The sequence below is a fragment of the Parasteatoda tepidariorum genome, chromosome 1 (genome assembly GCF_043381705.1).
Source record: "Parasteatoda tepidariorum isolate YZ-2023 chromosome 1, CAS_Ptep_4.0, whole genome shotgun sequence".
NCBI classification, from domain to species: domain Eukaryota; kingdom Metazoa; phylum Arthropoda; class Arachnida; order Araneae; family Theridiidae; genus Parasteatoda; species Parasteatoda tepidariorum.
In genome coordinates, this window is record NC_092204.1 from 8,847,113 (window position 1) to 8,860,550 (window position 13,438).

Sequence of the window (13,438 nt, forward strand, 5' to 3'; positions counted from 1 at the left end):
ATATAATTTATAAAACAACGATAAATTAAGGAATTGCTAATTTGTGTTTAAAAACTATCAAAAAAATTGTATTTTATTAACTGTATTCATACCATACCTTATTTACTTGCTAAATAATCAACCAAAGCTAAATAATCCTTTACATGTCGACAATGAAACATTTATTTTGAACCAAACAGAGTTTCAAATTAGAAAACCAAATAAAAATGAATTTTAACATTCGAATTCTCATCTTTTCCAGAATTATTCCAGGTTTTAAATTTCATTCATACGCAGTTTTCCGAAATGATTCCACTTGAAATTGTAATTTTCGCAAAGCAGTTTAGGTACTTCATGCATAATAGTAAAACACATTTTCTTTTTTTTTTCTCTAACTTTCCGAAATAAATTTTAAACTTTTCTTTCTTTTTCGTTGTTACGTATCGAATCGCAATCTCCATATGCATGTACGTTTTAATGAGTCTCTTGGTATTTTGGTTTTCTTTTTTTTTCCTGCTCCTTTAAAAGTTACTCGCTGAAGCTTCTAATGAATGGTGCCTTGAAATCTTTGTAATTAATCACCAGAGAACAGTTTCAAAAGCGTAAGTTATCAATATTTTTTTTCTTCACTTTAATTAAGTAACTCAGCTATTATTTTTTTTTTATTGTATCTGAGCACTAGAAAAAAAAAAGTATAAAATTTAATAACACAGCATGTTACATATTAATGCTTTATTATTTAAGAGAATTCAAAATGCGGGTATTCATAAACAATTGATATTGTAGTAAAATATTTAAAAAGTAAGCAATATCGGACCGCACAATTTTTAATTGAAATCTAGGGAATTATTTTTTATAATGTATGGTATGATTCAGTAGCTCAGAAGAGACAAACTAAGTTCTTCGTACTTATTGAACATGACTTTCAAATTTTGTTAAAAATGTACTGTTCAGGTGCTAGTGCGAGCCAAACATAAGTTCTACGTACTTTTGAGAACTCTTAGGAGGACACCATACCACGGGAAAAGCTTTTCAATGCAAATTCTCTTTCACCACCATTAGTATTTTAAAATTTAAAGTATAGAAAAAGTGAATTCAGAACAACCTTAGAGTACCGTAAACCAGGGCGAGTCTACCCATTTTTTCAGTTTGTCAACTTTCAAGTGGTCAAACTTTTGTAAATATTAAAGAAAAAAGGCTTTTAATAGGTGTTTCGGTTAATCGCTATTTATCCCTCTTTAAAGCTGTGAAATCGATTTTAGAAAATATTAACAGTTACGCTGTAACTGTATATTTTTATAGAACTGCTGACAAATCTCTCGTATGGGGAGAGTCTACCCATTCTACTTATTTTAGTTACTATATAGGATATTTATGAAGTAAAATTCATAACTTTATTATATATTCCATTTTTTTATTCATAAAATAACACAAATTGAGTATGATTCTCATTTTGATCACAGTTTTGTTTTTATAATCATAAACATTATAAAATAACATTTTTTTCTGATTATTGTTGATAAAAATAAATTAAAATTAATATAAATTTACAATTAAATAATTAATAAATAATAATAATTAAAGATTATTAACAAAATCGAAATTCAAACATTGGGAATCATGAAAAATCCTTTTCCCATTCTTTTGGGAGGTAATAATAATTTATAAATAATAATTTATTTAACTTGCATTAAATAAAAAAAGTTAATTTTGTAATATAAAAATTGAAAAAATAGGTAAAATAAACATATTTTATATTTACATTTATATTTAACCTATAAATTTTCTTATTAATGATAAATTTATCAATGCAGAATTAAAATAATATACTCAAATTCATTTAAAATGACTTAATTTTAATATAAACAAAGTTCTAAATTATATTATTATGCTTTATTAAAACTAAATACGAATGGGTAGACTCGCCCCGCGAATTCTGGCTTTTTGTTTACAACAGCAAAACTTACATTCTTTTTGTTTTTTTTTATATAAAATTAATGTAATCTTAGTCTTAGATAAGTTTATCACTTAACCAAAGTGAAAATAGTAATAATAATAATATACTTACGGAGCACCAACTAAAAGTTTGCTGATTTTCAATACAAATCTCTCAAAAGACGTTTGAACAGGTCGGTTAAAAAGACACCAAATAAATAAAAACGGATCAAACTACTACAGCGCCATCTTCCTTAGAGTCTGAACTAAGTCCTCCATCGGTAAATTTTTTTTTATTTGCAATTTAAAATAGAGAAAATTAAATAAAACTAAAATGGGTAGACTCGCCCCTGGATGGGTAGACTCGCCCCGGTTTACGGTAAGCTATGAAATTTCAAATACTGAAAAGAAATTTTCAAAATATTTGCCATAACTCTCTTTTCTTACTTAAAGTTTAAATCAGTTATGTGAGGTGTAAGAGAATTTGTGATGAAAGTTTCAACCGTGGTATAGCGTCCCTTTTATTAATTCTAAAACATGCCTCATTTGCATTACATTGTACACTGTTAGAAATTTCTCTGAAAAAATGGCTAAATAGCAATTTATTTAATTGTTATTTTGTCATATTCAAACGATACAGTCAATTAATCATAAATAAGATGGTATTCAAGTTGTTAACTGTGAGAAAAACCGTTTATTAACTGCTTTTACCTAATACGGTTAAACAACCAGAATTTTATCGCACCACCTACAACCACCTAATGGAGCAACTTAGTTGTTTGCAAATAAGAAAATATTATAGATGAGAGGGCTTATCTTACAATCTCACGACCAACAGAACAGGGGTTCGAGTCACATTACAATATTTCCTCCATTTTCTTCAATACACGAAGAGATTTTAGTTTCATACACTCTCTACTTTGTAACCCTGGCCCATAAATATACGATACTCACATTTTCGCATAGATGGCAGCACCATTAGGCAGCTAAACTATTTCTAATCTCCAGTTAAATTTATTTCTCACTGTTTTGAAATCATGCATGTTGTAAATGATTAAAAAACCGTATAGTTTGGCATTCATGGCTTTTAACCATACAATTTGTAAAAGGTTTCAAAACCGTAAAGGTAAAAAAATGTTCTTTACCGTAAATTTTACAGTTAATTTTATAGACAGACTACTGCCGTAATTTTTGCCATAATTTTGGAATGAAAATTCTAAGAGTAGTATAAGATCTAAATACATAATATGAGCATTTTTTTTTAATAATTCTGTAGGTATTAGTAGACATAACGAACATAGATTTCAAATTAGCTCGAATTACGTAATCCTACAAGTATACAGTAGCTGAAGTAATAAATATAATTGAAAAAAATTCCTTGATGAAATACGATGCTATTATATAAAGTATTGAGCGAACTAATATTAGAACTTTTTTAATCTATATTCTGATAGTGTACCGTACGGGCATGTGATAATATTATATTCGAACGTCCTTAAAAATGAATATCATACCATCATCAATGACTAATTTGTGTAACTATTCACTTATTCTTTGTACATGAAAAATTGTATACGGTAGAGTAGCGTGGTGTGGATACCGGTGATTATTAGTTCCATCTGATATAAGGTCCAAATTTTGGTAATATGATTAGTGCAAGAATCAATAGTCTTCGACTAATTAATTAAGATGAAACACAGACTGTCACCAAAAGCACATTAGAGTAACCCTATCTGTTCTAAAGGTCCAAATTGTGGTAATGTGATATGTGCAAGAATCTGTGGTTTTCAATTCATTAATAAAGATGAATCTCAGATCGTCGTCCAAAGCACATTTTTTGCTGCTCCATCTGTCCTAAACACCGAATTGTGATAATGTGATTTGTTCAAGAATCAATTGTTTTTAATTCATTAATGAAGCTAAATCACAAACCGTCACCAAAATCACATTAGTGTAATGCCATCTGCTCTAAGGTCCAAATTGTGGTAACATGATTTGGGCAAGAATTAATTATCTTCGATTGATTAATAAAGATGAATTGCAGACTGTCATGAAAAACACATTAGAGTAATTCCATCTGCTCTAAGGTCCGGATTGTGATAATGTAATTTGTTCAAGAATCAATTGCCTTCGATTCCTTAATTCAGATGAATCTTAGATCGTCACTCAAAGTACACGATTTTTGCTCCATCTTCTCTAAAGCTCAAATTGTGTTAATGTGATTTATTCAAGAATCAATTGTCTTCATTTCATCAACAATAGAAAGACTGAAACTTAGTATATCTATATTATATAAAACGCTAATACGTACGTATGTATCAATAAAACCGATGATATTTCTTTCTTGCGTTGGCAACAGTTTTCATTTTTAATTGATAGGCTTCGGCGCGCAAGAGCACGTAGTGAGCATCATATGGCTAATCTATATTATATAAAACGCTAATACGTTTCAATTGATAGGCTTCGGCGCGCAAGAGCATGCAGTCAGCATCATATGTCTAATCGGGTGACTTCTCACCGAATTATCAAAAAAATTCTCACAAAATTATCTTCATCGAAGCCGATGCTTTACATCCGGCGTTCAGTACTATTTCATATTGTTTTACAACACATGGTTTTAGCCCTCTGGTGGGAAAGGCTTTAAAACAAAACTTAGAACAGTTACTTTTCTCAACAACTGAAATTTAGAATAGCGTGATTAAGAAAAATATGTGAACTGTTTGCAATTTCAAATTAATACTGAAATGCTCAGATTTAGAATTTTCTACAGTGAAAAGTTTTCGGAACTTCAGTGTACAAAAAAGTATACAAAAGCTAGACGTTAAGAACGTATTCAATGAGCGAGCATTGGATTGCGAAGCAATCCGAAATGAACTGCGAAAGCAGTTCCGGGGGTTGGCGAGCGCCAGCGAGCAGGGGGCGAAGCCTCCTAGTATCTATATATTGCCCAAAAGCAGTTAAAATGACTGGATTGTGAAAGAATAACTAATGTGTAAAAAAATTTGTTTAACATAAATTTTTAATATTTTTTTATATTATTTACAGTTATATAACAAGTTATCAGTAAATATCAGCAATACAAAAAACTATATGTTGTATACAAATTCACAAAGTTCTAAGAAAATGTGCCATTATATATACATCATTGATTTTCTAATTGAAATTAAAAAGCTGTCAAAACGACTTCCTTGGGCAATCTAGCGTAAATAAAACTGAATCACAAACTGTCACCAAAAGCTCATTAATTGTAACTCCATTTGCACTAAGGTCCAAATTGTGGTAATGTGATTTGTGCAAGAACCAATTTGCTCCAATTCATTAATAAAAAGATGAATCAAATGCATATTGGTGTAGAAAAAAAAATATTTATCCAATCCTTATTACTTCTAATTGCTAGCAATAACTGATTTTTGTACAGAATCTAAGTGTTCGAATCAACTTATTTACAAACTTTTTAATAAAGTTTAAAACGCAAACCGATATTTTGTCTTAGTATTAAAATTTAATATATAGAATATTAATATTCTTAACAGCCATTAAAGATTACTCCAGCTAATACAGAAAAACGTTTTTTCTTTGGAAATGGCTTTTAACGTTGCGTTATCGTGACATTATTGGCAGCGTTATTCCGTTAAGTGTTTTGGACTCACAATGGCGTCCGATTTCTTATCAAAAACCGATAATTCCCTCCTTCCCTTTCAACCCGGTTATGATCGCTCATTAACGATTTTCTCTATGAAATTCCATAGCGAAATCTTTCCAAAGCAGTCGTTAGTGTTTATCGTTCGGTTTGAAACCTCTTCTGAATAAAAGTGTTTTTACGTCGACACTGTTACAAAGGATATCAATATTCAGAAATACCCTCCGGGTTGAATCATTATATTCATATCTTAACAGAAGTTTTCAATTAACGAGACATAAGGTTTTTTCTTAAAAAAAAACTTTTGGAAAAGATTTTCCATCGGTTTTTAATGACCTCAAATGGAAAAAAAATCACATTTCCTTGTTAAAAAATATGCTTTCTCTTGCCTTTATGTACATATTTCCTAGATATAAAAATGCATATTTCCTAGATATATATTTAAAAATACATACTTCCTAGATAAAAATATAATTCGTTGTTGCTTATCTTCTGTTATGTAAATTTAAACAACATCAAGATAATTTGTATTTTTGCCAAATTAAACGAAGCAAAGTCTCGATTAAAAAAACAGATATTTCCTAGCTAAAAATATGCTTTGTTGCTTATCTTTTGTTTTGTAAGTTTAAACTATATCAAGATAATTTGTATTTTTGTCAAATTAAATGAAGCGAAGTCTCTAATAAAAAAAGTATACATATTTCCTAGATTAAAATCTGCTTCCTTTTGCTTTTATTATGTAAGTTTAAACCATATCCAGGTAATTTGCAGGATTTAACCTTGCCAAATTAAATAAAGCAATGTCTCAAATGAAAAAGGTATACATATTTCTTAGATAAAAATATGCTTTCCTTTGCTTTTGTTATGTAAGTTTACGAAAATGTACAACTGCTATTTCTGCGAACTTGGGTGTTAATCATTGTATATATATGTACTGCATGATAATAGGAACTACTGGCATTGTATGTAATTGGTGCAGATTTAATAGGCATCAAATACGCTCTTGCATCGATAAAATGTATTTTGTGAGACAATTTAGTACCAATTAAAGCCGCGTAAACTATGAGCATTTTTATGATAAATACTGCAGAAGCAGATTTTTAACGGCTTTCAAATATACAAATACAGGAAAAAATAACTTGATTGTGGCAAATATTAAATAGATGAGTTGCCTCGAGCAATTGTATTACAGCAGATGATACTGAATACAGTTAATCTTTATTTCGATGGATTGAACTATTAATTACCTGTTTTGCTTGATTTAATTTAGCAAAGACACAGGGAAAGGTAACGAAAAAATAAAAACATAAAATAAACAAAAGTATAAGAAAAGGTCAATTATTAAATAAAAGTTGTGATCGCCCTATTACGACTGGTTACCCGTTGGTCAATGCTTTTTCTTCCTGGTTTTACTCCGTTAAACGCCACTACATATCAAATCATGGGTTGCAAAAACTGCCTCAATTGATGTTTGTCGTCGGATCGGTTTTCAAATCCTGCCTATGTACGTGTTTCAAGACGTCACAAAATACGTTCTCATCTTCAGTATTCATATTTATATTGAAATAACCGTCAAGCCAGTAATTATACGTTTATAATAAAAAGAATATAAAAATACTTTAAATTATTATTATGTAAATACATTAAAAATGCCTGCTAGTGAACATAAAAAGAAAAACAGCAGCGGTCGCCATAGCAACCCATGCAATGACGACGCATGCGTACTGTTTACTATTGAACAAAGTAGAAAAGTGTGTGCACGCCATCGAATTCAAACCAAGACCCATTTTTCCAATGGGTAAAAAAATAGCCTTAGAATTATTTTTAGCTTTTTTTGTGTCGGTATTTGTCTTACTGTTATCTTCATAGTTTTGTAAGTTTAATACTGATTCGTTGAATCTTTGTTTTTCACACCGAACGAAGAACAGATATTCAGCAGGTATTTAATAAAAATTTCAACAAGTTTTACAAATACCAAATTTTAACAAAAACAGTGAATTTTCATCAAACTTCACAATTCATGACATCGAAAAAAATTTATAGAATTTTTTTTTTCAGAAATGTTTTTCTTGTCGAAAAAAAGCTATGGAAAAATAAACGGTCACCTTAAAACTATTTATATTTGCAAACTACCATCTTAATTAAAATCAAACAAGGACAGTTTTCTCAACAAAATCAATTTTTTAAAGCACAAAATAAGTGAAGAATTCTCTCCAATGAAGGGCTTTGTATCGAAATAAAGTCTGCCGACATCACAGATGCCACATTCTTAGCTAATCAGCTCTTTTGAAATTTCATGTATAGAAAGAAAAGTTTTCTCTCTCCTAAATATATAGAATGGGCACACTATTCAATGGAGTGTATTTAATTTTACTCTTATCTTTGAAAAATGTTATTTAATTTCTTCGTTAGAATTTTGTTCCACAGTTTTTTTTTTATATTGAGGATTTTTTCGTTTATGCTAGGATTAAATTTAAGATTGTCTAAGCATTAAAATTTTCGAATATAAATTTAAATCAAGATTTGGTTAACATTATTTTAAATATATTTTGCTTAGAAAAACGCACCTATTAACATTTTTACCTTAATAACAGGAAAATATGTTGATCCGCAATTCATCTGCAGTCCTGTATGTCCCATTGTGGGCTTGCCCAGAGTGTTTTTCCATATTACACAGTTCTCCGAGGTTACTAATGGCAACCACCCTCCGGAGTACTTGAAGCAATTGGCTTTGGAGATAATAAACCTTGTCCCTGCTGACGATCTTAAAATCTATACGGATGGTAGCGGTGACGATCATCACCACGCCGGCAATGGAATTTACACTATATATCCTGCTGAAGTTCACGAATCAAGATCACTAAGAAACCCAGATTTCTGCTCAGTGTTTCGCAGTGAACTTATTGCTATTCAAACAGGTCTGGAAAATATCAAGACTAGAGCCACTTTTGGGAATGTCTGGATCTTCACGGACAGTCGTAGCTGTATTCAGCACCTGAGCAATTGGGAGAGAGTAACGGACAGGGCTGGGGTCTCTATACTTCGTTTGTTAAATGCTCTCTCAGTCTCCCATGACATCCATATTCAGTGGATACCCTCACACGTAGGTTTTTTTGGCAACGAACGTGCTGATCAGTTGGCAAAAGAAGGTACTTCCCTCCCAGCCTCTCCAAACACGGCCCTCACTTACTCTGAATTATTTTCTATCCGCAAATCTAAGGTTAATAAAGCTTGGCTTGCTCCACCGGATCAATCCACCGGATTTTCTATCCCCGCAAGTGTCCTGGAGGAGCCCTTGACTTTCAGGGTACACGTGTCGACCAAACCGCTACCTTTAGATTTGTCAGTGGGCATACTAAGAGCCTCACTTTCAGTGGACAAATTAAACTTTTTCCATCATGTAAAAAGTGCAACTCCAGCGAGGCTAGTCCTCACCATCTACTTGATTGCCTGGATTTCACCAAGGAAGAGGTTCTTGAGAGATCTCTCCTTTTCCTCGATTTTTTGAAGACTCACGGCCTCATGGATCTGGTATAGCTCCGCTATCCCAGCTGGGATTGGAAACAACAACAACAGGAAAATATAGACATTTAAAAGTACATTGTCTTAAGTTTTCGAAGTACAGCTTAAAAGACACTTTGTCAAAATAAAGAAAGATTTTGATAAAATATTATCTGCAACCGTTTAAAAACTTAAAAATATCTTTTCAACCGTTAAAATGCATAATGTTTTTACTTTATTTTTTTACAAGCTTTTGCTCCCACTTCGAATTGAACACTCCTACTTTGATGGATGATCTACATTGAACAGTTGACTTGATACTTGCGACTGCGACATTATCCAACTCCTCGCGCTGTTACTACTCAGTCTCGATCACACACAACGTACAATATATACACTCGACTGCTAAAAGCAACACGACCGCGATCGTAATACAGCTCTCCCCACTTCTGACAAAACAGCAATGAATCAACTAGTGATATCCGTTCATCGAATTCTATCACACCTATAATACTGCAGTGTGTCTACCTCTACAAAAATACAATTGCAATTCACTGGTATATAAGACCTGTTAACTCGATTCCATGTTGGAGATACATTTTCATAGATGAAGTTTGACCATGTCGAAAACTAAAATCCCCACAAATGTTTTTTCTCAATTTTCAGTTCTGATTTTGTTATATTTTAATTATTTTAATTAATGCTTTTCACACGAAACCTAATTGCTTTTTGTATAGGAAATAAATACAAAAAATACATCTGTAAAGTTTAAACACAAGTTTTTAAAATGAAAATTTTACAAACCGTAACTTTCAACTTAAAAAGCTTCGTAAGTAAATTATGAGAACTACATCTGAGTATGTATAACATACATAATACATAAAAATAATTTGAGAGAAAAAAAAGTATCAATTTTCAAAAAGAGGCAAAATGGAAAAATGTTTGAGCTTAATTTACTAACTTTTATAAAAAAAAATGATAATAATAAATACCAACGACATTATAATTAATAATATAGTTTTCATAGATCATTAGTTCATTGAAAAAAATCTACAAAATAAATCTAGAAAAAAATACAGACTTCCTTAGTTTCAGGTGAATTAAGATGAAAAATTACATATCCTATTCTCTCAAAATTTGAAGTAACATACCTTACAAAACATGGTGACGAAAATTAGCACTCTATTTCATCTACTGCTCAGTTTTACTTTCGGATGTAATTTTGCCCTAAAATCATGAAATATTCACATTTAAACTGTACAATAGAGCTATTACGGATAATAGAAATATGATTAAAATACAAAGTACAATTTTACGACCAGTAATAACTCATTATCTACAACGAAAAACAATAACTTTTATGGCATCATAAACATTAATAATTCAAACTAGAAATCCATTAGAGGCCATGGAATTGGAATAATGAATTGAAATTTCCAAAACTCCAAGGCAAATGAAAACTATTATATTTTAAAAGCATCCGGATTTAAATTACTAGAGTTTTCGAAAAACGCATTAATTTCCAATGGTAAAATTAAAGTATGTGTTTATATTCCTCCAAGTAAATGCGATACGTTTTCTCATTTTGTATTTTACTCAACTTCTTACTCGAATAACAGCGCAGGTTGAAGCCATTATATGTATTGCTCATTTATTTAACGGCCACTACTTGCTTTTTGGGGTTAAAAAAAAAGAGTAAAATTACCAAAGAAAACGACTCTTTTACCCAGTTTCTTTAATAGAATGTACATAAGAGGAGTATTAAAACCATAAACATCAAAAACCGCACCATCCCAAAAGATCTCCTCTCAAATAAGTAATCCGTTGCCATGGCAACCTAAATATGCATCCCATCCCAAGGACACTTCTAAAATTCCGCATGTTTTACTAGCAAAATTACTCTGTAGTTATTTTATGTATTTACTGATCACGTAATTTAGCTCCTGTTACATTTTCTGGTGCAGGGGTGACGCTAATCTCGTCCCCTCCAAGTAGTTAAAAGATACGGAACACACAAAAAAAAAGAACGTTGACTTAATTACAGATAATTGCATTTTCCGAAGAAAATTTATGATTATGAATATGCTTGCTGAGCTTAATGAGTTTTTGTAAACTTAGAAGCCGTGTGAGGAACGAAAATTGAAACACTTGTTTTCTGTGATTAGCACTTCCTCCTAAGCACTTCGTTATCACACAGAAGACGATCAAGAATTGACTGTTAAGGCAAGATAATAAGGAAATTAATTACTTTGGAGAATCAGTTTTAATAATAATAGTTTGTTTAGATTTTTTTTTAAATTTCAGGATGGTAAATCGATTAGAATAAGATTAAGACTTTCGCTACTTTCGGCATAATATATAACAGAGATATGATTATCTCCCTCTAATTGGAAACTAGTTTCATGGATCATTTGCAGATTGTTGCATTAGTTTATTTTATTTATTTTGTTTATGTACAAAATGAGTAATGAGTCGAGTAAGTTGTAACAAGTAAATCGGTTAAAAGTGGATTCTGTTCGTAAATCAGTGTCCTTTTGAGAGCTCTTGTAAATTGTTATTTCCTGAAAGTGTTAAGATTTATGTAATTATCTCTTTAACATGGGTGTTAGCAGACAACTCTCATGTTTAAAAGCTACGAAATATTAAAACATTATTCTGAATGCACAGAATAATAAAAGTAAAAACAAAGGCTACTTGTATCAAATGTTTCAAAAGTCAGTTAGAAAAAACAATAGTTGCAGCTCAAAATTTATATTTTATAAAAAGACACTAGTGTTTTGCAATAGACATTTGAAAAAATAATGAATTAAAAAAACGAGTTAAATAAAATAAATGTCAATAGTCTAAATCAAATGTCTAAAAGCTGTGATTTAAATTGTAATTTTAACATCTTAATTTAAGAAAAAATATCTCTAACTCTTATTTAAAATAATTTCAGGATCATTTTTTAAATTTAAAACAAGACATAATTATACAAGAAACTATAGACTTTATGAATATATTATAAGGACATTACAACAGTTATGATAAACACACTGGTTTTAAACAAATGATTAAAATATTGGGAGTACAAATTAGTTCTGTCCGTTTTCAAAAGATGGCTCTGGCTGTTATGAATATTTCATAGAGACAGCTGGTTTCGGTGGTTTCAGAGATGTTAAGCATCTGTCAAAATAATCTTCAGTTTATATCGCTTTGAGTTTCATACAAAAACCCTGTTTTTTACTTTGTTAAATATGTCAAATTTTGTGGTAACTAAGCAGTATTTGCGAGAGGTTTTATGTCTCTGCTTTAATTCTAAGAAAAGTGCAGCTGAATGGCATCGAATGCTTATAGAAGTTTATGGTGACAATGCTCCAACTGATAAGCCATGTAGGGAATGGTTTCGACGTTTCGAGAATGGTGAATGGTATCACTATGAGCTGCTACAACCTGGTGATTCCATTACGGGCGATCGGCATAGGCTACAATTGATTCGTTTGAGCCGTGCATTATGAGGAAAACGGCCGGAATACGAGCAAAGACATGACAAAGTTATTCTTCTGCCTAATAACGGTTTGTCTCATGTCGCAAAAGTCATAAAAAATTATTTGGAAACGCTTAATTTGGATATTTTACCGCACCCGCAGTATTCGCCGGACATTGCTCCTTCTGATTACTAGTTGTTCCGACGGATGCAGCATGATTTGGCAGGTCACCGGTTCACTTCTTTTGCAGAAATCGAAAATTGGCTCCTAACTTGGATCACCTCAAAAGACGAGACAATTTTTTCGAGGTGGAATTCGAAAATTGTCTGAGAGGTGGGAAAAAGTAGAAACCAGCGATGGACAATAGTTTAATTAATCTGTTCATCCATTTTGTTCTGAAATAAATGCATTTTTGACCACAAAAAACGGACCGAATTAATTTGTACTTCCAATATTAAACATGAAATATGAAAATTTTAAAAATGTAATTTTAAGTACTTATTGGAACAATTTAAAAACTTTGCAAATAATATTTATTTTCTTGTTAATAAATTCTTCTTGAATAGAAAACTCTACCATTAATTAAGTTTTAAATTTTGAACAATATCAGATTATACTAATTTCTAGAATTAAATATATATTTCAGTTTATAGTAGCAGTTTATAACTTTTTAAAATATTTGATTTATTATTAGTTTTAATTTTCTAAAAATAAATAATAAGAATAAATAAAATTCTGAAGACAGATCGTCTATAAATGTAAATAGAACCTTGATTAGTTAACTGTTCCGGATCGTTCGTAAATGCAATCTACCAATTGAACTCGAAAGTTGATGATTTTCTGAGGCCCTCAACGTTTCAGGAATACAAGTGGACCTAATATACGAACCATTCACTTTTAACCTTTCGATTCTTCT